At 39.0% G+C, this 24,257-nt stretch overlaps 1 protein-coding gene and 1 pseudogene across 1 annotated transcript in view; both read left to right on the top strand.

Moving 5' to 3' along the window:
* CHRM3 (cholinergic receptor muscarinic 3) overlaps positions 1–24,257 on the top strand; it is a 500,011-nt gene that overhangs the window by 16,716 nt on the left and 459,038 nt on the right. The gene's annotated exons all lie outside the window — the stretch shown is intronic.
* LOC132017100 (5S ribosomal RNA) lies at positions 9,891–10,006 on the top strand (annotated as a pseudogene).

The raw sequence follows: 24,257 nt of genomic DNA, 5'->3' as shown, positions 1-24,257 counted from the left end.
GAATAAATGAATTCAGTGCCGCTTTTGTGTTTCTTGTTACAGAAGCAAAACCCGACAAACCCACCACATGTTGTTCTTTGGACCATGACCTTCTCTTTTGTACCCTCGTATTAAAATCATCACTGGTAGCATTACTTACAGTGAACTACAGGATTCCAGACTGGAAAAAACAATGAAACAAACTAGCACATTCACTCACATTTACTTTGAGTCTGCCTAGCCTCTTTTCCAGTAATGCTATTTTCCTCTATTTTCCTATTACAACTCCGTGAGGGAAGTAACTCGCTACCTTCTAATTTTTAAAAATCCTATTTTCATAAATGCTCGTTTACTTAATGATAAATGAGCATATGCATTTAAAAGGAAGTCAGGAAGTTTCTTAGGTTATAAAATGGAAGGGGATGATGAAAATGGAGTTTTCTGAATTTGTACATTACACTAAGAATCGAGAGTATTATGTGTCCACGATACAAAAATGTGACAGATGATCAAGTGTATGTTGGCCTGGGACGCTCTTGAAATGTCACAAGATCCTTAATTTTCTACATTACTTGGCTAATATGATTTCCAATGATTTGGTTATTTGGAGGCTCTTGAAAATATATTAAGTATTATACTTTATTAGGTTTCTCACAACAAAATCTAGGTCTCAAAACATTGCTAAACATACTTGAAGAGAATGTATTCTATTTTTTTCATCCCTCAGTTAGTTTTCAGCAGTCGCTCGTGCCACGGCGCTGATCCAGGCTGGGGAAAGAGTGTCAGAGAAAGAAGACAGGGTCTCGCCCTCGTGGAGCTTGAGGCTTAAGTGGATCAACTAATTTTTCTTCTATTGAGAAGTAGCTTTAACAAATATTATAGTAAGTAATCTGGTTTGAAGGGTGCTGATCCATGGGCATAGTCAGGGGAAGACCAACGTTCCTAATACTGTACATTTTGCTCTGATGATGTTTGGATAGAAGGCATTTGCTAGAGACGCTGTTTCTCTGGATACTGCAGATCCAAATGCACACACATTCTAGTGTAGGAGCTGTCTCAGCGGCGCCAAGAACTCGGTGGGGCCTGAATTTTCCCATTTCTCAGGTCTTGAAACCAGACATGTAGAAGAAAGACTTTGTCTAGCTTCTGAATCCAAGTGGAAAACAGTGTTTGTACAAGTGTGGCTTCGAAGCAGGTGTTTGGAATGTTAGGAAGATATTTTACTGGGATCACATCGAAGTCATTGTCCGGTAGATTTTTAAGTTGTCACGAGCTTGACTTACTGATCTCTAAAAGGCAGTGAGATGCATGGGATTGGTATTAAGAAGTTCACGGAGAACAAAAGAATATCTTTTGTTAAACCAGGCTCATTGGTCTAGGTACTAGAGCAGTTCTGATTTGAGGTTATTTACGGCTCTCACGTTTAATTTTATTTATTTATTTGTTTATTCATTTATTTATTTTTGGAGATTTTATTTATTCATGAGAAACAGAGAGGGGGCAGAGGGAGAAGCAGGCTCCCCACTGATCAGGAAGCCTGATATGGGAACCGATCGTAGGACCCTGGGATCATGACCTAGGCTGAAGGCAGCCGATTAACCATCTGAGCCACCCAGGCACCCCGCTCTAATACTTTAAAGACTGTTTTGGTGTGTGTTATTAGGTGGCTGATATTAACCTTGTCTATGTTTTTTTAACCACAAAATTCTCTTGTGCTCCCAGAATTGTAAGGTCCTTCTCAATTTTCACCAATTTCCATTCCAAAGTTCTCCAGCCTTTCTTTTTCTGTTAATTTTCTTTGAATTCAGTGTTTCTCATCTGGATTTTCCTCATTATCACCCTCCTAAGGAACCATTTCAGTGTTTGTTTTTTGGTCCTAATTGCTTGTTTGTTTGTTTTGGTCCTAATATCCTATCTAATCCATGAAAATTTAATAGCATATACTTGCTGTTAATCTGTTTTTAAAATGTGGCCATTTGGCGAGTTGGAAATCAATGCAATCTCCACGACTTTTATTTGCTCTGTAAGAACCCATTTTTACCCCCTAGGGGGTAATCTCACCCACACAGAGTGTGTACCTTCATCTTTTACCAGGACAGTCTCTAGAAGGTGGAATTGATTCTGTGTCCCCTCACACTTGACTGTGCCTTAAGTCCCCTTTGTCGTTGCCTAAAAGTTTGGTAGCATTGATGTGATTCCTTCGTGTAAGCAGTCAGCATCCCTCCTCCACCATCTCTTGGTTGGAATCTTCTGATTCTCCAGGACTGGTTCTACTCTAGACTAGTCTCATCTGCTCTCTGTCAAGAAGGATTTCCAGTAAAACGTCTCCCACACTCTTGCCCCTTAATACTGGGTTTCTAAGCAGTCAAGAAGTCCAATATGTTTTTCTGAGGCAAAATAAGAAAATCCAAGTACAATTTCTTTGATCTTCCAGCTTCTTGCTGTCTTGTTTGTCAGCCCTGTGGCTGTGGGTGTACTTAAACTGGCTTTGTTCTGACTGGCAAATCTGCCTGTTCTCAACACCAAAGTACAGTAGAGATAAAGGACAGCGTAGATAGAGCCGCTGTTTTGTTTTTTTTATACGATTTACACAGTTGTTGCATTCCTGTGTCATCAAAGAGTTTTGAAGTTTTCATAATACATCAGTCCTTTAGAGAATCACATGGCTCCCAAGACTGTGATTAAATCAGAGCAGTCATCAGCACCCTGTGCCTCCCAGCTTCCCACTCTTGAGAGGCAAGCATTTTCCACTCTTTACGCCAGTTTTTTCTTCCCCCCTGTTATTTACTTCCAATTTATTTCTAAACACCATGCTTAGACTTCTGTGTCTTGCTTTTGGGCTTTTAGAATCTACTTCCCACTATAGAAAATCTCCTTCCTTATACACCCAAGACAATCACATTAAAATTTTGGTCATATTAGTACTCGATATTAACGTGTTTTGACTGTAAATTTTACTCACGACTAAACCATTTAGTGAATGACAATATTTTCATTTTTTGTATTTTTTTTCTCATAATTAATACTTGTCTCATGTTCTCCTTTCCTTTCTTTTCCCTTCTTTTCCTTTCCTTCCTTTCTCCTCTCCCCTCCCCCCCCCCCCTCCCCTCCCCTCCCCCACTCCCCTCCCCTCCCCTCCCGGTTGTACCTTCCTGTCCTCTTCCATCTTCTCAGGAGTCTTCCAGAACCCGTTGCCCTCTAGACCTACCACTTACCTGCACTCTTTGGGATTCCCTCACTATCCTCCTCCCTGCACTGTCCCTTGTCCTCGGAATGCCACCATTTTATCAGCTGTAGCATGAGAAGGATAATTACTGTACTTGTTTCTTCTGGTTATCAAGAAGATTGAATGACTGTATGTGTAAGCATTTAGTGGACTTTTCACGTCATTACCCCCCTAAAGACAATAGCTGCTATTTTTGCTGTTATATATATTGTTTTATTGTTACTTTTCTATTATCATCGTACCTGTCTCATCGCCTAGTTTCTATGAGATGATATGATTAGAGTAGGAGATGACAGGGGAATAGGTTAAGGGCCTTGCAGAGTGTTTGTATAATCATAATTATTACAGTTATTAAGGATCTGTCACCCTGTAGACGTCTTCCAAGGGTAAATCAGACCAGATTCTCTCTGGAGGAGAGAGAGGTGCTTCTTTTCAGTCTGGCTGAGGGTGGCTGGTTGGCCATTGCTGGTCTTACCTCCCTGTTCTCTGGCTTTCCTAAGAAAGGTCCATTTTCTGTAAAGGTTAGAACTGAACCATAATCTGAATTGAAATCAAATGGTGTTGTCTTCTTATAGTTTCCTACATTTTTGTGAACTTCAGTCCACATGCTTTAACATTAGGATGAACGAAACAGTACAACCTAAAAGCACAAATGGCCATGTCAAATAGAGAACTCACTCGTACAGGCTGTTTAATTAATTTGTTCAATGGAGAGACTCAAAATCGAGTGGATTTAGAAGTTGCTTTGCAGGTAGGGTGGTTTTGGGGTGTGGAGGGTACCCACACACACACATACACATACACACAGACACACACACGCTTCTTTTAAAAAGTAAACACCAGCTTGTTTTCTGTCATGATGATTTCCATTGCAAACGTTTGCTTTGGTGGTTTTAAAATCACATTAACGATATTGGAATTATATAAACCCAAGGCGGGGAAGTGTTTGTTGAAAAGAAATGAGGGTTCTTGACAAAGGGAATTTGAGTTTCAGACTTGCCTAAGACCTCGTCCTTTGTGAAACTTCCTGGGGTCGTTGGGTGAGTCGCTGGCAAACAGGTGTGTGTCTGCAGCTGACAAGCCAAATGTGTCTGAGTGAGTGTTGGGGCCCAGCCCGCCTCATCACTGCTCTGCTCTTTGTTCCATCTAATCCTTGGCTTCTTTGCGACTCACAAGTAATTCTGTATCGAGCACACTTGCTGTGGTGACAGCTGAGTCCTTGTCTTTGACATACATCGAAAGAAGAATTCCACAATGAGTCACACAAGTGGCTTACTTTTTTTTAAAAGGTATTCATCCCTTTCCTCACTTAGATTGTAACAAACCTAAGCAGTTTTTCATATTCACGTGGGTTGCATCTACCAACGGCAACTGTTTACAACAGTTTGATGTTATTTGGATACACTTTCCAAGTTGCCCCTGTTATGGGACATTCAGCAAACCTCAGCCTCAACCTTATAGTTTGCTCCAAAGCAGGTAGGAAAAAAAACCTGGAACAGGACAAATTCATTTAGATCACATAGCATATTTTTTAGGAAAATGGGCAAGCATAAATAGCAGGCCTAATTTCATGTATTTTCTTAAATTCAGCTCAGCTGAGAACAAGGAGGCTTATTTCAATATATAGAGTAGAAATTGAATAGGCTGTATATGACTATAGGGTAGAATTGAATAGAAAATTTTATTTTATGATCAGTTTCTTGGGAGCTTCTGCCTTTGTGGAACAAAGGGCTAGTAGTAGAAATGCCAGTAGGTATAGGAATGACCCTTCCACTACAGAATGACTCACTGGCAATAATATATATATATATATATATATGTATATATATATATATATATATATATATATTTATATAATGTTTACCAAAAAATGCATGTGCTTGTACTGTGTTAGAACAGTGTTAAGTATTTCTTTTGTAATACCTCATTTATCCTTAAAACCATACTACAGAGCAGGCATCCTCTCTGATTACCCACCTTAAGGAAATAAAATAATCCTTCATATGATTTTATGTCTTCACCGATCATAGGTTGGTTTTTGTTACATGATAGTTTAGTTTTGACTAAGTTTTAGTTTAGACTAAGATTTATCTGTTCCTGTCACTCATTTTCCCCTGAAGTTTAAGTTCAAACAAGTGACGATATGCTGTCAGGGTAGGACATAACCACTGACATGTGTAGGAAAGGAAAGGAATTTCCCCTTCCACAAAATAGAAATGTTCTCTGTAGAAGAATATTGTTGTTGTCTGGGGTGGGGAATAGAACCTCTGATGGACATTTCATTCACTTTCTTTGAATCTTATTGTTTTAATAAATGGTCAGGAATGGGAACTAGAATGAATTGTATTTGTATCTTCTTTCTAATAAAATACATCCATCTGTACTAATGACTATGAGGCATCAGAAGCAGTTGTGAACTATGTGTTCTTTTTGCTGCCAATTAATATTTTCCTTTTTTTCAGAAGATGATTTCAGGGATTTCTAGTTTGTACGTCAAGACAGTGGTGGTGGGGGGAGTTTGAAATAAAGATGTGTAAGATCTAACAAGGACTATGTCCTTACCTTTCAGACTCATTGCAGGTTGGTAGGTGAGTAGACCTTCTGGAAGGGTTTATATATACTCTTCATCCTCTCCCAGGGATATGGTTTGGCAGCCCAGCTTACTGCTATTTAATAAGCTGCTTTAACTCTCTCATCAGATAGGAGGATGTGTAGTTGGGGAACAGGAGGGGCTGGGTCACACCACTGCTGATGTAGAAGGAGGAGGGAGAAACCATTAGGAAAGAAAGTAGTTGCTGAAATTGTTTTGCAATTCATGGAGCAAGAGCAAGCACAAGGGAATAAGCTTATAACATTATGGGAATTCGGGGGTTCATTTGTAGGATGAAAAAAAGATCTGTGAGAACAGAATCCTACGGTACCAGAGGCTGCCTAATAACAGACTGACTAGGTGATTTTGCAATCACCCAACCATCTGTTTCTGAATTTGGGGAAAGAAGATGCATGTGAACTTTTCATCATCTTTCTAAGATGCAAAGAAAACAATTTCAGCTGTGAATATGTGTTGCTCACACATGCTGTTTTCAAAAGAAAAAAATGTGTGAATGGAGAAAATTTTAAGATGTGAAATTCATAGACTTCATGATAGAATAAAGAATTTAGTCTAGTATATTTTAGAACAAGTGGTCTGCGCTTCTGGGTAAACTTTAAGTTTGTTCCATTTGGTTCTTTGAAGAAAAGAGAAAGAAGACTGCTCCAAACTCAGTTTTTCAAAATATTGCTATAGAAGCTGATGAAAGGTTAACTTTTTAATGAACAATAAATTAAAAGCTCATGGTGGTATGCCTGGGTGGCTCAGTGGGTTAAAGCCTCTGCCTTCGGCTCAGGTCATGATCTCAGGGTCCTGGGATCGAGCCCTGCATCAGGCTCTCTGCTCAGCGGGGAGCCTGCTTCTTCCTCTCTCTCTGCCTGCCTCTCTGCCTACTTGTGATCTCTGTCTGTCAAATAAATTAAAAAAATCTCATGGTGGTATGGCTATTATCCTTTATACTCATAAATTATGTTTTAAACTAATATATGAAATATAAAATTAAGTTTTAATTATTTTTTGCTTTTTCATAATTTTACACATATATATGCATAGTTCTTTAAGCTTAAAGGCAGCTATTTTAGATATTCCTAATATTTTGACGTCGACAGGACATACTAATTTTGAGTTCTATAGATGTCCCTTTCGACTAAAGACCATCTGAAGAAATATCACAAGTTTTCACCCCTAGACAGATGAATGCAATGAAGAAAATAAACAATTGGGTCATGAATTTTGTTGTAACTATTTGAGAGCCGATAGCCAGTTGTAACAGATTTGTTTTTTCTTTTCGACATTTTTTTATTTACCATCATCAAACATTTGCTTCTCAGTTAAAAATTTATATAAGATAGGATGCTAGTACATCTTAATAAATAAAGCAGACTAAGTAGCAGATTTTTTGGACTATAACGCCTGCTCTTTTAACAAAATGTTTTCATAAACGTTTCCTGAAGCATATGGACATTTAGGCATTGAACCAGTGGTGCTAAACTCCGATTGCTTACGTCAGGGCGGTAGTGGGTCAAGTGCATTTGCAAACGTACCCCCCCCCCCCCGGAAGGGAATCTACTCTGGACAAATAGATGTCTCGCTCCCCTCTGCAGACCACACACTGCTGGCTCTGAACCTGTCTTTGCAACAAGACGAAGTTTACCCTCTGTTGCCAGATCTGTTACATGTGTAAGAGATGCTTGAAGTTTCTTAACATTACTCTTACTGATGTTTAGATGTGGCTTTATATATTTTTTTATTAAAAAAGTTTCATGAGCCAATGAAAGATGTTTGTGGATCAGGTCTAGCTAGTAGGCAGACATCTCGTGATGTTTGTATCAAATATTTGTGTGGGGGCCATACTAGTACATGCCAGTGTTCTGTTACTTGAATTTTAACCTGCGTCTTAGAAGCATTTGTGATTTTGAGTCCATTAATTCGTGCATTAGGGAGACATTTGTAGGTTTTTTAGGATTTTATTTATTTGAGAGAGAGAGAGAGAGAGAGCACCAAGCGTGGGGTGGGAGGTGAGGGTGGGAAGGAACAGAGTGGGAGGGAGAAGCGGACTCCTTGCTGAAACCAGGCTGGATCCCAGGACCCTGGGATGGCGACCTGAGCTGAAGGCAGACACTTAACTGAGTCACCCAGGTGCCCCGACATTTGTGTATGTGGTTTTCTTTTAATGGTTATGTTTTTCGTTTATTGAAAACCTTGAAAGATTTTAATTATTACAAATAACATATTTCAGGGGCGCCTGGGTGGCTCAGTGGGTTAAAGCCTCTGCCTTTGGCTCAGGTCGTGATCCCAGGGTCCTGGGAACAAGCCCCGCATCAGGCTCTCTGCTCAGTGCAGAGCCTGCTTCTCTCTCTCTCTCTGCCTGCCTCTCTGCCTACTTGTGTTCTCTGTCAAATAAATAAATAAAATATTTTTAAAAAAATAACATATTTCAAAAATCCATTTGCTTTTGATGAAGGAGCTGACGCTCCTATGTATTTTTCCTCCTCGTCTGAATGTCTCTTAGGGAGAAATCATGCTGATATTGGCATTGAAGTAGGACAAAGTATAGTGCTTGAGAGGGAAGGTAACATCCGTGATAATCCGTCATTTGATGGTTGGTTTCCTCACTGCTATTTCATGGGATATGGTTGGTGACTTTGTTCTTTAATGAGATGGGAGCTCATTGGAGGGAAAGAACACATCCAGTGTGGGCTCAGCATGAACATGTCTTTGAAATAGACCTTGAAGGATCTATAGGATTTCTATAGCAGAAATGATGTTTATAGAGCGTATGCTGGGATGTGTGGTAGCCACATTTGGGGTGGAGACTGGTTGCATGGCCCATTTTGTCTGAAGCTTAGGATAAAAGCAGGAAGGAAGGAAGGGAAAGACAAGACACAGCCATGTTCTAGTCTAAGGGTCCTGATTACTGCTGATCTCTATATGGTATACATCTCTCTGACTCGTCATGGTTTTGAAGGCACATACATCTGTTCTTTCTTTCTTTAATTCATTGTGTTGCCTCAATGAATTTGTGGATTTGACTTGATCTGACTTTAGATATCCAGCTCTCAAGAGAGTTCTTGTAAGTACTTACTAGAGTCAAACAAATTTTAGTCCTGTGAGCTCCCACCCAACCTTTCCATATGGATTAACTTTTTTTTGGAAGAGTAAGAATGGAAGTGTTATGCTTTTTGTATCTTTGACCATGTGGAGATATAATGTGCCTTGACATATGGATTGTTCTTTAAGTTATAACAACATGTACAATTGGATTTAGGATATAATGTTAGGAAATCACAAGGGAAAAATTTTATAAGACTGTTAAGTTTTATCTCTCTGCTTGAAGGATGTTTGAAGGACGATAGTTAAAAGGACCAGATCATATATGATGAAAGCTTTTGGATGTGAGGAGTCCTTTTATTAAATTCCAGAATTTAATAAAAGGAAATGTTAACAATGTTCACATATAACCATCAGAATGCAAATGGGGAGCAATTTATTGTATTAAAAGATCAGAAATAAGATAACTTCAGCCTTTCACTCTAGATTACGTCATTCGTCATGGTGTTGCTGTACAGCACTTGATCGAGGGGAACTTGAACAAGTTCAGCTCGTATGGGGTGAGTGTAAAGCAGCTGAATTTGTGTCTTTCTCCCACTGCCTCTTCCTGTCATCTCAGTGGGGCTGAGCATTCCCCTACCCCTGTATGGAAGTTAACAGCCCTGTGACTTTCTGGTCCTCCTGTCATACCCCAGACTCGATTTAGTAATTAGACTGTATACTCCACCCAATGGTCGGCATTCTAACATGGGGTAAGAGTGAATCATTCCTTTGCTGGCTCAGGCTTCTTGAGGAGCAAAGTTGGTAGGCAAAAGAGGGGAGTATGAAGGCTTCTCATTTTTGGAGACGTGAGAGCTCTCACATAGCCCCTTGGTTCAGGGGTTCTTCATCATTGCTCCAGAGCACTCTGCGTGTTTACCTCTAACACTTACCTCACTTTATTGTAACTAAGTGCTTCCCCTCCTTAATGAGGATATAATATTTCCAACATCCTTGCTTTCCATACACCTTGTAGAGTAGACACCATCAGGAATACACCTGGGTGTCTACAGCCATACCACCCTGAACGCGCCCGATCTCGTCTGATCTCGGAAGCTAAGCAGGGTTGGGCCTGGTTAGTACTTGGATGGGAGACACCTGGGTATCAGGAGACACATGCCAAAGGATAGGATCAGACTCCTAACTGGGGTTCGTAAAGGTCTTGTGAAGCTTTAAAGAAGTAGGGGTGTTCTGAATCTACCTGGGAGATTTTGATTCCATGGATACTTAAAGTTTCACAGGGGATTCTGATTTATAGTGGAGTTGAAATCCAATGGAGCTGGATATTTATTAAGTTTTTGTAAATTTAATAGCATCGAAACACTTTAATTAAGGAACATTTAAATTTTAGTCTAAAAATGAGTTTCATAATAAGAAATCTTAATGATGTTTTTTCCTCGCTCTGAGTAAAATTATTAAAAACACTCTCTATCTTTTGAGACTGGTAAATAGGTATTGATTTCAGTATAAATCTCCTGGGACGACTCTGTTAGCTTTCCCAGTTATTTTATTTAGTTAGTAAGTTTCATACAAATGGTCAAAGTTTAAATGTAAGAAAATTATTTTTTAAGAAAGAAAAAAAATGACTGTTTTATAAGCCTCCTGTGATGTTAAAACATTGAAGCACCAGAGCTCCGTCGTGCAGATTGTTTTCGCTTCTCCTAGTTGACCTATAGGTCTGGTGGCCATTTAATAACTTTAATTTATGACAAGCTTTTCTGCTTTTTAAAAAGAATTCACGTTTTTAATGGGGAAAATGGCAAAAGAGTCAATAGAGAGTGCATAAAACCTCTGTAAAATATGCTAGGTAGAGTTGGATCTTTTCAAAGGAAATGAATAAGAATGCATTCCAATTCATTGATTTTTTTTTTAAAGATGCACCAGCTTTCTATAATAATTCAACAAATGTTTATTAAGTATCTATAACACATCCTGTATGTTTCGTTATCATAAAAGAGCAAAACTGTGCTATATGTTTAGAATGCTTGTTAAGAAGAATTCCCCCTTGGTGCCTGGCTGGCTCAGTCAGCAGGGCATGTGCCTCTTGATCTCTGGGTCATGAGTTCGAGCCCCATGTTGGGTCTGGAGCCTAGTTAATTTAAAAAAAGAAAAGAAAAAAGAAGAATTCTTGGAAACATTGTGCCATTAGTGACAATTAGTATTCTCATATGCCCATTTTATTTTCTGATTTCTTTATATAAAATGCCACTTTGTTTTTAGCCTTTTATTTGGGGGGTACTGAACATTTATTAAAGTGACTTGAGGTGTTATCAACCTGCATTTAATTATATAAGCTACTGTTTTGCTTATTAATATCTATCATTTAAGTATTTGTTAAATCCAAAACTCCCCTTTAAGATGCTCAGCAAATTTTAAAAAATCCCATTTATGCATTGTTTTCCCATATATTCACGTATGTACGACTTGCTCTTTATAAAGAGAATTTCTTTGCTCTCCAAATATATAAACTGGTCATTCTTGATTTGACCTCCAAAACATAGTTCAGGAAATATGAAGTTCTCTTACCCTTTTATTGAGAAATTCCAATCATCCGTGTGAAATTTATCCTGTGGAATGCGTCACCTCTAATGTGGTCTTCCTCTGTCCATTTCTCTATATTAGGCTAGTTTTTCAGTCTCTGGTTTTCGTTGTCACACCACACCATACTGATGCCAGATTTTTTATTGGACTAACGAATGCACTTAAATTTTTTTTTTATCATGTGAAGAATGAACATTATAATTTATATTCCACCGTGGAATGCGCATAATACAATAATTGTAAGGCACATAGATGTAATTATCCTCTGTAGCTAACTTGTCTCCATTGTTAAATTATAACACAGATAACACTCATGGAGATGAAGGTACAGTGACACCTTAGCCAAGACGGTATAAATAAAGCCAAAGCTGCTTACCAATCATGGTCAAAAGGAGGGAGTTTACCTTTCTTTTATATTTTACAAAATGTTTTCCTTTGATGCAAAAATAAGGGACCATCTCTAGGTCCATAAGGAAGCTTTGGGATTTCAGAATTTGGACAGAGACTGCATTTTTCCTATAGTGGACTTCCACTGAAGTTTGAGACTTTTACCGTGTTCAGTAACTTCATTCTTCTAGACCCTCCAAACCCTGAGAAAGTGACTTTGCGCTGTGCAAAGTCAGTAAATCATCTTTTGCTTTATTTCATCATTGTTGCTGTTTGCTGTGTTCCTTTGCTTCTTCAGAACCATCATTGGAAGAGTGTGGATTACAATTGTGTTATGCCAAGCTTCGCATACTTATTTTTAAAGGACAATCTAAAAAAATATAAATAAATAAATAAATAAATAAATAAATAAGTAAGTAAAAAGCAGAGGACAGTCTCAGCATTGAGAAGGCAAAGGTTTTGTAATGACAAGTTGTTGATGAAATCCTTTGACAAGAATATAGACCATGTAACACATGAAGGCAGTGATCACATAAAATAAGGCATTATGGGAGTTTTGCAACTAAGAGAATGGCTCTCAAGATCAGAAGGTGTGCGTGCCCCGCCAGTTTGATTTCCACACAGTCGCCTAAATTTTGTTTGGTTCTTGGTCTTCTTAGCTGTGAAACAGAGGTAGCCTGTCCATCTCGAAGGGCTGGAGCCAGGGTAAAATGAGCCAAAGTGTGTTAGACTCACCTGCAGGGCACCTGTACCTGCAGAAATCTTGGGAAATTGATTGAAATTCCACCTTATTTCTTCCTCAGCATTTCTTCATCTTTTTAGGACATGTGTCAAAAAAAAAATACATGTACAGCAGGTGTGCGATGTTGATCCTCATATTTTTGCATTTAAAAGAAAATCTTATGCAATCAAGAAGTTAAAACTCTCGTGGTGATGATAACTTGTTTATGGAACATTTTGACTGGAATAGAAGCTCCTTACCACGTATGCTCAAAGACCACCTGGATTCCGTTTCTCCAAAAGTATGCATTAACCACTTAGCCTGTGTGGGGGGCAGCATCATGGAGGAGGATAGAGAGTGGGAATGAAGACGAAAGACAATCTCGGATCATAGCAGTATCGGAGCAGTATTTGGGAATCCAAGACCCTCAGTGAAATTATTTAACAATTAATCAGTATATACTTGAGTGAGATGTTATTGTAAAACTATGTTACAAAAGTGTAGAGTCAGAAAAGTTTATGAAGTAGGATTAAATTGAAGAATTTATAAAAAAAAGGTTCGATCAGAATGACTGGTACTGTGTAGAAGCCCAATGAAGAGTAGGTTTAAAAGTCACATATATTATTGTGATTTTTTTTCCTCCTCTAAGAAATGGAAAAACATTTAAGAAGAAAGCTTTAAAACTTCAGGCCAAATGCCTCTTCCGTTGTGAAGCTGCATTGAATATCCAGATGCTGTTAACCTGTTTCTCTACGAGGCATCCATAGATTTCAGCCCTATCTATATTGGTGTTCCTTCCACATAATATGGCAGTTGCTGGTGTATCCTTCTGGGTAGACCAGGTGTTCCTAGGGGAGTTGAGAGGATCTTATGTAACCGTGTAGTTCATGTCCTTATAACCCAGGACCTGGAACATAAGAATTTGCTCATGACTGTTTGTTGACTTAAATAATGGTTTTTGAGGTGGGCATGGATGAAAATTTAGATTTGTGTCCATGGCAGGACATGGGGTGGGGCACGGGTGAAGTATCTTCAGGAATGGGAACAATCTTTAAAGATGTGGAGATTGAAATGAGCATGTCATTTCATTCATTCATTCAATGAACACCTATTAAACAGCTATTTGGTGCCAAGCACTTGAGTAAAAACAGAGATATCCTCTCCCTCTGGAACGTACAGGCTAGTGGGAGAGATCAGCATTAATCAAACAGTCATGACAGTAAGTACACATTTGTAGCTGTGATAAATTCCACAAAGGAGAGGTACATGGAGCTCTAAGACAGCGTCTGACCTAGTCGCAGAGGACAGAGTGTTATGTGCAATGCGGTGACAAGAGGAGGGGGAAGGATTCTTACCACATAGAACAGTGTTGCAGACACAATGTGATGCTTTGAAAGAAGGCTGTGGGGCCAGTCCAAGAGAATGAGGTGGAGGGTGGTGGGTGTTAGCCTGCAGAAGGCAGTGGGGACCGGGCCATTTAGTGCTCTAGAGGACACTTTATAGAGGTCTGACTTTCTTGTAAGAACAGTCCAAACCATTGAGAAGTCTTAAGTCTTACATGAGCAGTGAAGGGGTGGCAGAAATCAGAATCAGACTTTCATTGCGGCATCTTGAAGAGTTGACTCTGGCTGCGGCATGGGTGATGCAGGGGGACACGGCCAGAGTGGATTCTGGGTGAGGATCTGGGAGGCTGTTTGCAGTCCCTTGGAGGCTTGGACAGGAGTGCTAATGTTGGAGACAGAGTAGTAGGATTATGGGACGAAGAAGGGTTGGTAACCTCACTACAAGTGATTTAGGAGTAACAAGAATTAAGGTTGAATTGTTTCTATTGGCATAGGAGCTGAAAGATGCAACCTTAAGGGGTCAAACCCAAATCAGATGACCTTTCACATCTCTGCCTCATTCCCTCAATCATCTCATTCCCTCAATCATTTCTTCAGCAAGTCATTGACTTATTCATTCACTCACTCAGTACTTACAGTGTGCCTACCATGTGTCCACACAAAACCTAGTATCCTTGCTAACCTCAGTCTCCCCTTCCTCTGTCTCTCAACATGTTGTAATTTTTCTTACCAAAGTACAGCTCCAACCTATTTTCCCAAGACCACTTTGTGGGTCTTCCCAGTTAGAAATAGCAGCCTTCAGTCACCTTTCCACCAGGTAGAAATGTCACAGCTCTAAAGCAGCAAGGCATTCTGCTTGATCAGTAGTAGGGACAAAGACCTTCTTTTTTGGTTCCTCCCACTGTTCCCACTGGAGCAGAGACCCACAAACTATAGGCACATGGTAAATGCTTATTGGAGTAAGTTAAAATAAATTGAAGAAAACAAAGGAGTGAACTTTTCCATAGAACAAAACTAAATGGTCCCCAAATGATGATCAGATTCCATTGATGTCCCTACCTTTATTTGTTATTTTTATTATTTTCCTGGAAAATGACTATTAATTTATATTTTTTTTTCATGTTGAGTCTTAAAACACTCCATTCTTTGTAATTGTGTTCTTTCAGAAATCCCTGCTGAGTTGGGTAATCTGACCTACCCTCTGACAAACGTGGCTTTCAGTGTTATGCCGGACCAGCGTGTTCCAGCTTTCCAGCTCAGGAAAGCCTGATGCGCCCTCTCCTATCCAGTGATGTTGCTTTGGTAGCTTTAAATTGGCAATGATGACAGTATTTCCACCACAGAAACTGCCAAGTGCTACAAATCAGAGCTTTGGCCTCTCCCTCAGAAAGCTGGCAGTTAGTTACTTTCTAGTACACCACTGCTTTGAATATGAAAACAAACAAAAAAATTAAGATTAGTGGATTACATTAATTCCTAAGCGTGTGTGTGTGTGTGTGTGTGTGCATATGCACACACACACACACACACACACATATACACAGAGGTTGAGGTGGTTTGGAACTGTTTGTAAGACCCATGGGAAAAAGTGAAAATTCTCTTATTGATATCTTATTTTACACCTTACTCACTCATTCAAGAAATGCTCTTACTGGCGACAATAGCAAGCAATTGTCTTTTTCTGCAAACTGATCACAGCCACTTGGTGGGAGATAACAGGGATGCCTGCACAGCATAATGAAGATGGACTTTGGACTGAAGTAGAAGCCATGCAGATAGAAAGGAAGGGGGCTTAAGACCTATGTAGGAGAGGGGCGCCTGGGTGGCTCAGTGGGTTAAGCCTCTGCCTTCAGCTCAAGTCATGATCTCAGGATCCTGGGAGATCGAGCCCCACATCAGGCTCTCTGCTCAGCAGGGAGCCTTCTTTCTCTCTCTCTCTGTCTGTCTCTCTGCCAGCCTCTCTGCCTACTGGTGATCTCTCTGTCAAATAAAACAAAATCTTAAAAAAAAAAAAAAAAAGACCTATGTAGGAGAGAAAACTGAAAGTACTTGATAACAGGCCAGAGAGAGTGAGGACTGGAAGATAATTTCCAGTTTTCTAGATTATGCAGGTGGGTAGACAATCATCGGTCTACAAAATGAAAATTATGGACTGAGAAATGGGTAGGGAGATGATGGGGCAGGCAGATGTCAGTGAAGAGGTTGGGTTTAATTTATGCTCTGTTAATCTGATGTTATTTTACACTACCTAGATGTTATTTTAGAATACTTAGAATACCTAGAATACCTTGGAAAGAGATTGGGTGGTGGTAATTTAAAGTCACTACCCCCTATGGCAGTCATCAAAGCTGAGAGAGAACAAGATGGAGTATTAGTCAAGATCCCAGCAGGAAGCAGGTGTCATACTCAAATGGAGTAATCAAGGAGCATTTGATGATAAGAGGGTTCATATATGGGCAGGTTAAGGAAACCAACTGGGTTGATAAAACATGCTGTGACTAGCAACAGCAGAGAGCCATTATCACTCTTAGGTGTGGAGAGGCAAAGGGAAGGAACACAGAATGTGGACAAGCAGAAGTGAAATCTGTCGATGTGGCTATAGGAGAGAGTTGCCTAATAGTACTTGTAGAGAAACTCGGCCACTGCCACAAGTCGCCGGACAGGAAAATAGGCTGGGGAGATACACACCTCCCTCCACTCCCACCATCTGAAAATTGGCCTCCCATTGGCCAAATTCATAGTGAAACCAAAGGCCAGGGAAATGCTTGGAGAGTCCACAGAGGTCGTCTTCCTTGGGCACAGAGCAGGGTAGGGAAAAGTGCACAGTGGGACTGTGGACTTGCACTGGCAAGCAGAAATCCTCTGAAGAGGCTGAGACAGGACAGAAGCTTGAGAAACACCAACACTAAAGGGGCAGGTAGAAGGAGCCTGAGAAACTGCATCCAGAAAGGACTAGATGAAAACCAGGAGAGGATGGTTTTGTTCAAAGGAAGGAGAACGTCATAAGAAAGAGGGGACGATCCATGCTGTCATATACAGGAGAAAAATCTAAGAACAAAAGGCCAAAGCATGCCCAGGAAATTAGTCCTTGAGGGTCCTTGATCACTGGATTTGTTTCACAGTGTAACGTGTCCAAATAAGCTTATGAAATTGGTGGTGGCCACAGGAACAGATTTGTAAAATTGAGTGCCATTGTTCTTGCATCACACAGGTGAAGAAGGAGCGTTCACCACCCTCAGAAGTGGCCTCCTCCCTCCCCGTACCCCTTGTACCATCTGTGCCTCTGACCCTCCAAGCACAGGCTCTGAAAGGTGCAGTGAGGGAAGGCGGGTAATGATTAACTTCGATGCACCACAACGCCGCTGTCCAAGAAAGGAGGGCAGTGGCGACTGCCAGCAACAAGAAAGGAGGAGCCTCCTGTTTTCCGAACCCACTGCAGTCTGACACTTCTCTTAGAGTGGCAGACATAGGAGCAAAAGTTCAGTGTTTTCCATTTCAGAAATGGTAGTAGATTATTTTACGTAAGTGATTAATAGTTCCAATCTTTGGCACAGTATGAAGTGATATTTCAGAATGCAACATATGACCTGGTCGTGATTTGACAAGGAGTCAAAAATCATTACAGAGAGTACTTTAAAGAAAAAAAGATGAAGTCCTTGTGTTCAGTAGGAAATGTCAGGAGACTCGCACTTTGGAAGTATAAGTGAAATGCATATGGAGAAGGGCACAATACATAGCAAACATTCCATAAATACATGTTGAATAAAACAAAGGAAAACTTGGAGAGATGCTTAAAAATTTAGTCATAAGAATACTTGGTAGAAGGGCACCTGGGTGGCTCGGTCATTAAGCATCTGCCTTTGTCTTGGGTCATGATCCCGGGGTCATGGGATCGAGCTCTGCATTGGGCTGCCTGCTCAATGGGAAGCCTGCTTCTTTCTCCCTCTCCCACTTTCCCTGCTTGTGTTCCCTCTCTCGGTGTGTCTCTCTCTGTCAAACAAATAAATAAAATCTTTTAAAAAAATTTCTTTCAAGATCGTTGTGTTATGCCTTTTCCCCTGCATATTACATGTGTATTTACGTATATTACGTATGGTGTTTCCCAGTTAGCTTTATATGATGGGGTTCTCCATGTTACTAACATTCGTCATTTTTAGTGGCTGAATAATACCCTATTTGAAAGATGCAAGATGGTCTTCTTAGCTGTTGTCCTGTTACTAGGTGCTGATGATTTTTCATGTGTTTCACTCTTACAAATGTATATTATAACAAAGATTTTGTACCCCGAATTCTTCCCACTGAGTTTTGGGTTGTTTTCTTAGGAAATCTTTTTTTTAATTTCCTGAAATCTAATTACTAGATCCAAGAGCAAAAACATTGTCATGGATCCTGATGCAATTTAAGGCACATTGATACTACTATTTCTTAAGTTTTCCTTTGAAAATACACATTCAGTATCTCCAGCATTTTGTGTATCTAACAGTACTCTCAACTAAATAAACCTAGTGGTTTGTATCTGTAGGCCTGCAAAATGCTCATGGGGTTGGCTCTGTGTAAGAAGGAAATTAACAAAGTGACTTAAAACCCATCATCCTTGAATACAATGTGTAAGATGACAGATACTTATTAAACTGACTTGAATCTGGTGAGTAAGGTTTTAATACATGATTCTTAAGTCATTATGGGTGATTTATTTCAATCCAATTAAGATTAGCTTCAAACTAGATCAAAAAAGCTAGCTGTGACTTTGTACTCATACCAAATATAACATATGCTGTAAAACCAGGATGTGATTGTTACATACCAATACTTTCTTAATATGTTTAACTCTTGCCCTATCATTTTACACTGCAGAACTCAAGTGTATGGCACATATTTTCTGTGCTTTGCTCTTTTACACTTCTGACAATGTGTTGATTTTTTTGTATCTGGTGTTTTTATCTGGTTTGTCTGATTGCATTTTTCTTCTCTTTGCATTTAATTATTTTTCCCCTTCTGTCACAGTTTTCTGTTCATCTTTGTTATCATTGTTTTTCTCCTCTAACAACTCAATGGTAATTCTTTTATGTTTTCCCAAACTGCCTGCACATGGGTTTTGCCATCTTACTACCTCTTTTTTTATTAAGCATTTAATAACAATTAAATAAAATATATGCTCAGAGGATAAAAAACCATTTAAGTAAATAAGCACCCAGACATTTCTTTAAATATTTCTTGCACCGTATGAAAATAGGTGAAGTTCATAATTTAACATCTTTCAAATTTTCGCTTTGGATTTTAAATTAAGCAAGTAAATGTCAAAAATATATATCATTTTACAAACCCTCACAAACTACCACTATGTATCTGCTTAAGATAGGTTCAACATTTATAAAACAATAGGTATAATTTTCATGTGACTGCTAGATACTTTTTCACTCGTTGGCCAGAATAATAAAAAGAAAACCATGTTCAGCTGAATTTTAGGGAAACATTGCTATAGATAACTAGCTAGCATTAAACATGGTAGACTCAATTTTTAAAAATTGAGACTTTGTGTTTTAGAGTTTTAGGTTAACAGCAAAATTGAGAAGAAAGGTTTTCTCCTCAGAGAAGAGATTTTCCAAATAGTCCCCTGCCCCCTAGAATGCATAACCTACTCCACTATCAACATTCCCCACCAGAGTGGTATATTTGTTAACAATTGGTGAACCTACACTGACATGTTGTTAATCATGGAGAGTCCTTAGTTCACATTATGATTCACTATTGGTATTTATTGTACATTCTGTATATTCAGGCAAATAGATGATTATGTGTATCTATCATTATAGTATCACACCCTCTATGCTCTACCCACGCATACCTTGCCGTGCTCCTAATTCCTGGAAGCCACTGATGATTTTACTGTGTCCACTGTTTCGCCTTTTCCAGAAGGTCATATAGGTGAAATCATACAGTATATAACCATTTCAGATTGTCTTCTTTCTTAATAATATGCATTTGAGTTTCTTTCGTATCTTTTCATGGCTTAATAGCTCATTTCTTTTTATTGTTGAGTAATTCCACGACTGGATGTACCATCACTCACTGATTCATTCACCAACTGAAGGACAACTTGGTTGCTTCTAAGTTTTGGCAATTGTGACAAAAGTTGCTGCAAACATCCATTTGTGTAGACATACATTTTCAGCCGTTTTGGGTAAATTCCAAGGAGCTGGATCATAGACTAAGAGTATCCTCTTTTGTAAGAAACGAACCAACTGTCTTTCAAAATTGTTGTACCATTTGGTATTCCCACCAGCAGAAAATGAGAGTTCCTGTTGTTCTCTATCCTTATCAACATTTGGTGGTGTCACTGTACTTGGTTTTGGCCATTCTAATCAGTGTGTGGAGGTAGATATCTCATTGTTGTTTTAATTTGTATCTCCTGATGACATGGTGTAGAGAGTAGTTTCAATTTAAAAGAGCTATTTTCATACCTAAAATCATACTAGTTTTTTATCCCATAGATATATGGGATAAAACACATATATACACACATCCCTAAACACATATATCAAATGGCTGATAGGAGTTTAATTCTTTGCTGTTTTCTTGTAAACATTTTTTTTTTTGCTTTGACATGTTCCCTGGTATATTGATTTTTCCATAATAAGTAGATTTTTTTGTAAGATAGGAGTTTTCAGAGCATGAGAGGGAAATAATGCCTAAGGAGATCTTAGTTACTTCTAATATTAAGTGAAAAATTGAAAAATATTTTCAACATATTAAAAATCATAACATCTGTTACTTCTAGTTGATATTGGAGTTTCTTTTTAAGTTCTATTTATTTATTTATTTATTTTAAGTGACCTCTACACCCAGTGTGGGGCTTATACTCATGTATCTGAGATCAAGAGTCACATTCTTTTTTTAACTGAGCCAGCCAGCTACCTCCTAGATTTTCTTTTATAACAGTCCCTGCCTCTGATCCATATATTACAGTATTGTGCCAAACCTTTTCCTGTGAATGATAGAATGTGATCTTCATAATCCTTATATATTGAAAAATCTAATGAAATTAACTCATTTATTCATTTGTTCATGAAATTTTTATAGGCAACTTCTATGCCTATAAAATGCTGTGGGCTACAGAAGGAGTAAAATTAATTTACATAATAAATCCATGCAACCCAGTTTATTTTCTCCCTGAAATAAATTTATAAGGAACATAAGGATCACGCAACAATTTTTTGTTCTATCAACCCACCACAAATTATCAAATCTGCTTCACTGATTTTCATTATCAGGAAAAGGGTTTTTAAGGGCTATAAAAGAACAATTAAAATGCCTAGGGATAGAACTAGGTCTGCCAAATAATGAAATTAACAAGGTTCAGTGGCTCTACATGACACAATAGTCTCTTTACTAACAAGGAAATAAATATTATCCCTGAAAGTTACTATGTACAGACCTAGGTCACAGCAAAATAAACTCAGACAGAGTTCAAGGTCAGGCACTGCTTTTTGAAGAGATGCGTGACTGTTAGCCTAAATTTCCTGAAGCTCCCTGATTTTCTTTCCCATGCTCTGTAACTTTCAGTCAAGGATAGTGCTGGTTACCAATTGAGTGTCCAGTGATTCATTTCATTCATTTAGTGGATTAAGTACTATGAGCATATTAAGTACTGTGAGAGATCCAGAGAGTTGGAGAACAATGTATCACACCCTTTGAAGAAATTATGCTAACAAGAATTCCTTTCTCCCCTGTGGTTTTGAAATGGTAATTAACTAACTAAACTTCTGGACTCTAATCCTAAACTGCTCTCATTCCCATTTTACTGGGTCTAGAGACTTCGCCTCCCCCACCCCACCCCCCACCCTGCAGGAAGTTGCCTGCTTAAGGTCAGTTTGTTAGAGTGCTAAACACTGTTCCGTGACCAGATATAAAAACTCAGCACACCCCTACTCTGGGGGAGAGTGGGGAACAGGACTCACCTTGCTGCTCATCACACCCTGACCCCCTTTCTCTGTAACCATCTCCCTCCCTCAAAGGAGGTCTAGGTGGGGAAGAGGAGAAAGATAAGCAGAGGTTCCAATGCAGCACCCCATCTGGAAATGTCTGGCGATTACGTACTCAGTCATTTCATAAACAATTTTGCTATCTCCTGAGAAAATCTTGGGGACATTTTGTTATTGATTGGTAACTTCTCAGGGGTATAAAATGAGCTGGTCTGTGCGCATAAATTTGACATGACATTCAAATTCTGTATTTCCATCGAGATATATTAATCTTCCTCCTCAGTCATCTGGATTTCATTTATGTTTAATCTTACTTAATTAGCTGTCACTGCTACTGCTGTAATTTGCTATATGAAGAGTGAGTAGGGAAGATGTTCTATAGGTAGATTATGTTTTTGCAAAAGTGGACTGATTTGGGCTTGCACTGACCCCACGATATGTCATTTGCAAGTGCTATGCTGGGACGTCTGCTTTGTTTACCCTGAAAAGTTGATTTTGAGGTTCATTGTCGGAAAGTGTGATGTGATAAGCATGTTTGAAAACAAAGTGCATGAAAACCAAATATGGTACCATTTAATAATCTAGAGAGACGTTTCAGTTTTCTCTGGTCCTTCAGAATTAAAGAGAAATTGTCAAATTTGGTCAAATGCATTTTCTACCTGAAGATAATATGTCTGTTAACAGATAATGGTGGCTTTCTCAGCTGAGTTTATAGGCTTATTTCCAAATACTGAGACTTCTTAAGGTATTATTTCTAGTCCTTTCATTAATTCAGCAATTATTTCTTGAGCTCTGCCCCCTTCTTCACCCTCCTCACCACACTCTGGCCTAAACAAATGTAATTCGTCCTTAATTAGGCCTTAGTCCTCCATCTCTTTGTGTTTCCTCCTCCCTGACCCTCAGCACTGGCTTCTGAAGATCACAGTCTGATCCGATTACTTTTCTTGTTTGAAATTCTTCAGTGGCTTCCCATCTGTTACACTTGAGCCTTGAAGCCTCTATCCACGCTTCTCCTTAGCTGGGCAGGCAGTGCCTTGTGATGTCATACTTCATGCCTTTACGTGCCCTATTTCTTCTACCTGGAAGGCCCTTTCTTGCCTTGTATATCTAGCTGACTCTTGCTCTTCTTTCCTAACTTAAGATAAACGTCGTCTTCACTTGGCTCTTTCCCAAGAGGACTCCATCTCTATCAAGTAGAATTACTATGCTGCCCTTCTGCATTCCAGGAGCATTTTGTGCATGTCTGCTATCATTACCACGTGACACATGGTTTATATGATAATCTTGTCTGTTTGCAGATATATAGTCATTGCCTTGAGAGCCGAAACTATGTCTTATTTTTTGCTCTTTTCCCAGTAATGGGTGTATTCAGTTCAATTCAACAAATACTTACCGAGCACCTACATTGTGCTAGGCTCTTAGTGCTTATAAGACAGTGAACAGAAAGAAATACCCGTACGTATAAGTTCATATTCTAACATATAATATTTGCTTGGTCTGGAGAGAGAAGGAGAGAGAACAGAGAAAGAAGGAAGGAAGGTGGGAAAGAAGGATACATAGATTAAATTATGGGATTATAATTGCTCTGAGAGGAAATAATAATGGGTATTTTGGTTGGGAGTTTGAGATCTCCAAATATCAGGGTGCAAAAGGGAAGCAGACTTCTTAAGATCTCTTCAGGAGTTTCTGTTTGTTTTGTTTTGTTTCCCCTCATACTGTCTGTTGCTTTAGGACTTCATTATAGGACTCTGCTGCCTGTGGATGGCAGTATTGTTCCCATTTCTTTCCTAATAATTAATGTCAAATGTATCATACAACTTGGGGGTAGAAAAAATTATATGAACAGTTATCTAATTAATTTTTTAGAAATAAAAACACTTGTGAATAATGCTCAGTGCCTTTCAGGGTTCAATAAAAGGTTTTCCCACGATTACCAGTGGGACTGCCACTTGGTATTATCCCAAAGAAAGAGTGAGTAAGTGAATGAATGTTTATATTAGCAGCTTTCCTACCAATCAATATCTAAGGTAGGTTAAGCATTTGGGATTTTTTTTTTTTAAGATTTTATTTATTTATTTGACAGAGAGAGCACAGATAGGCAGAGCGGCAGACAGAGCAGGGAGCCTCACAGGGGACTTGACCCCAGGACCCTGGGATCATGACCTGAGCTGAAGGCAGGCGTCTAACCAATTGAGCCACCCAGTACCCGGGAAGTTTCTTATTTTTGATAAGAGTCCATGCTTTTTTTTTTTCTTTTTTTTTTAAGAGTCCATACTTTAAAAAATATGTTCCATGTTTTCTGTTTCTAGATAATGTCTAGAGGTAATGAACTCCACCATGTCTGTACAGTGTCTAGATTAAACTTTGGATTCAGATGGGCCTTTGATTTTCTTGGAAA

Source organism: Mustela nigripes, chromosome 4 (assembly GCF_022355385.1).
Source record: "Mustela nigripes isolate SB6536 chromosome 4, MUSNIG.SB6536, whole genome shotgun sequence".
In the NCBI taxonomy this organism is placed as follows: domain Eukaryota; kingdom Metazoa; phylum Chordata; class Mammalia; order Carnivora; family Mustelidae; genus Mustela; species Mustela nigripes.
Note: the sequence above shows the minus strand (reverse complement) of the source record. Positions and strands in the feature narration are given on the sequence as shown.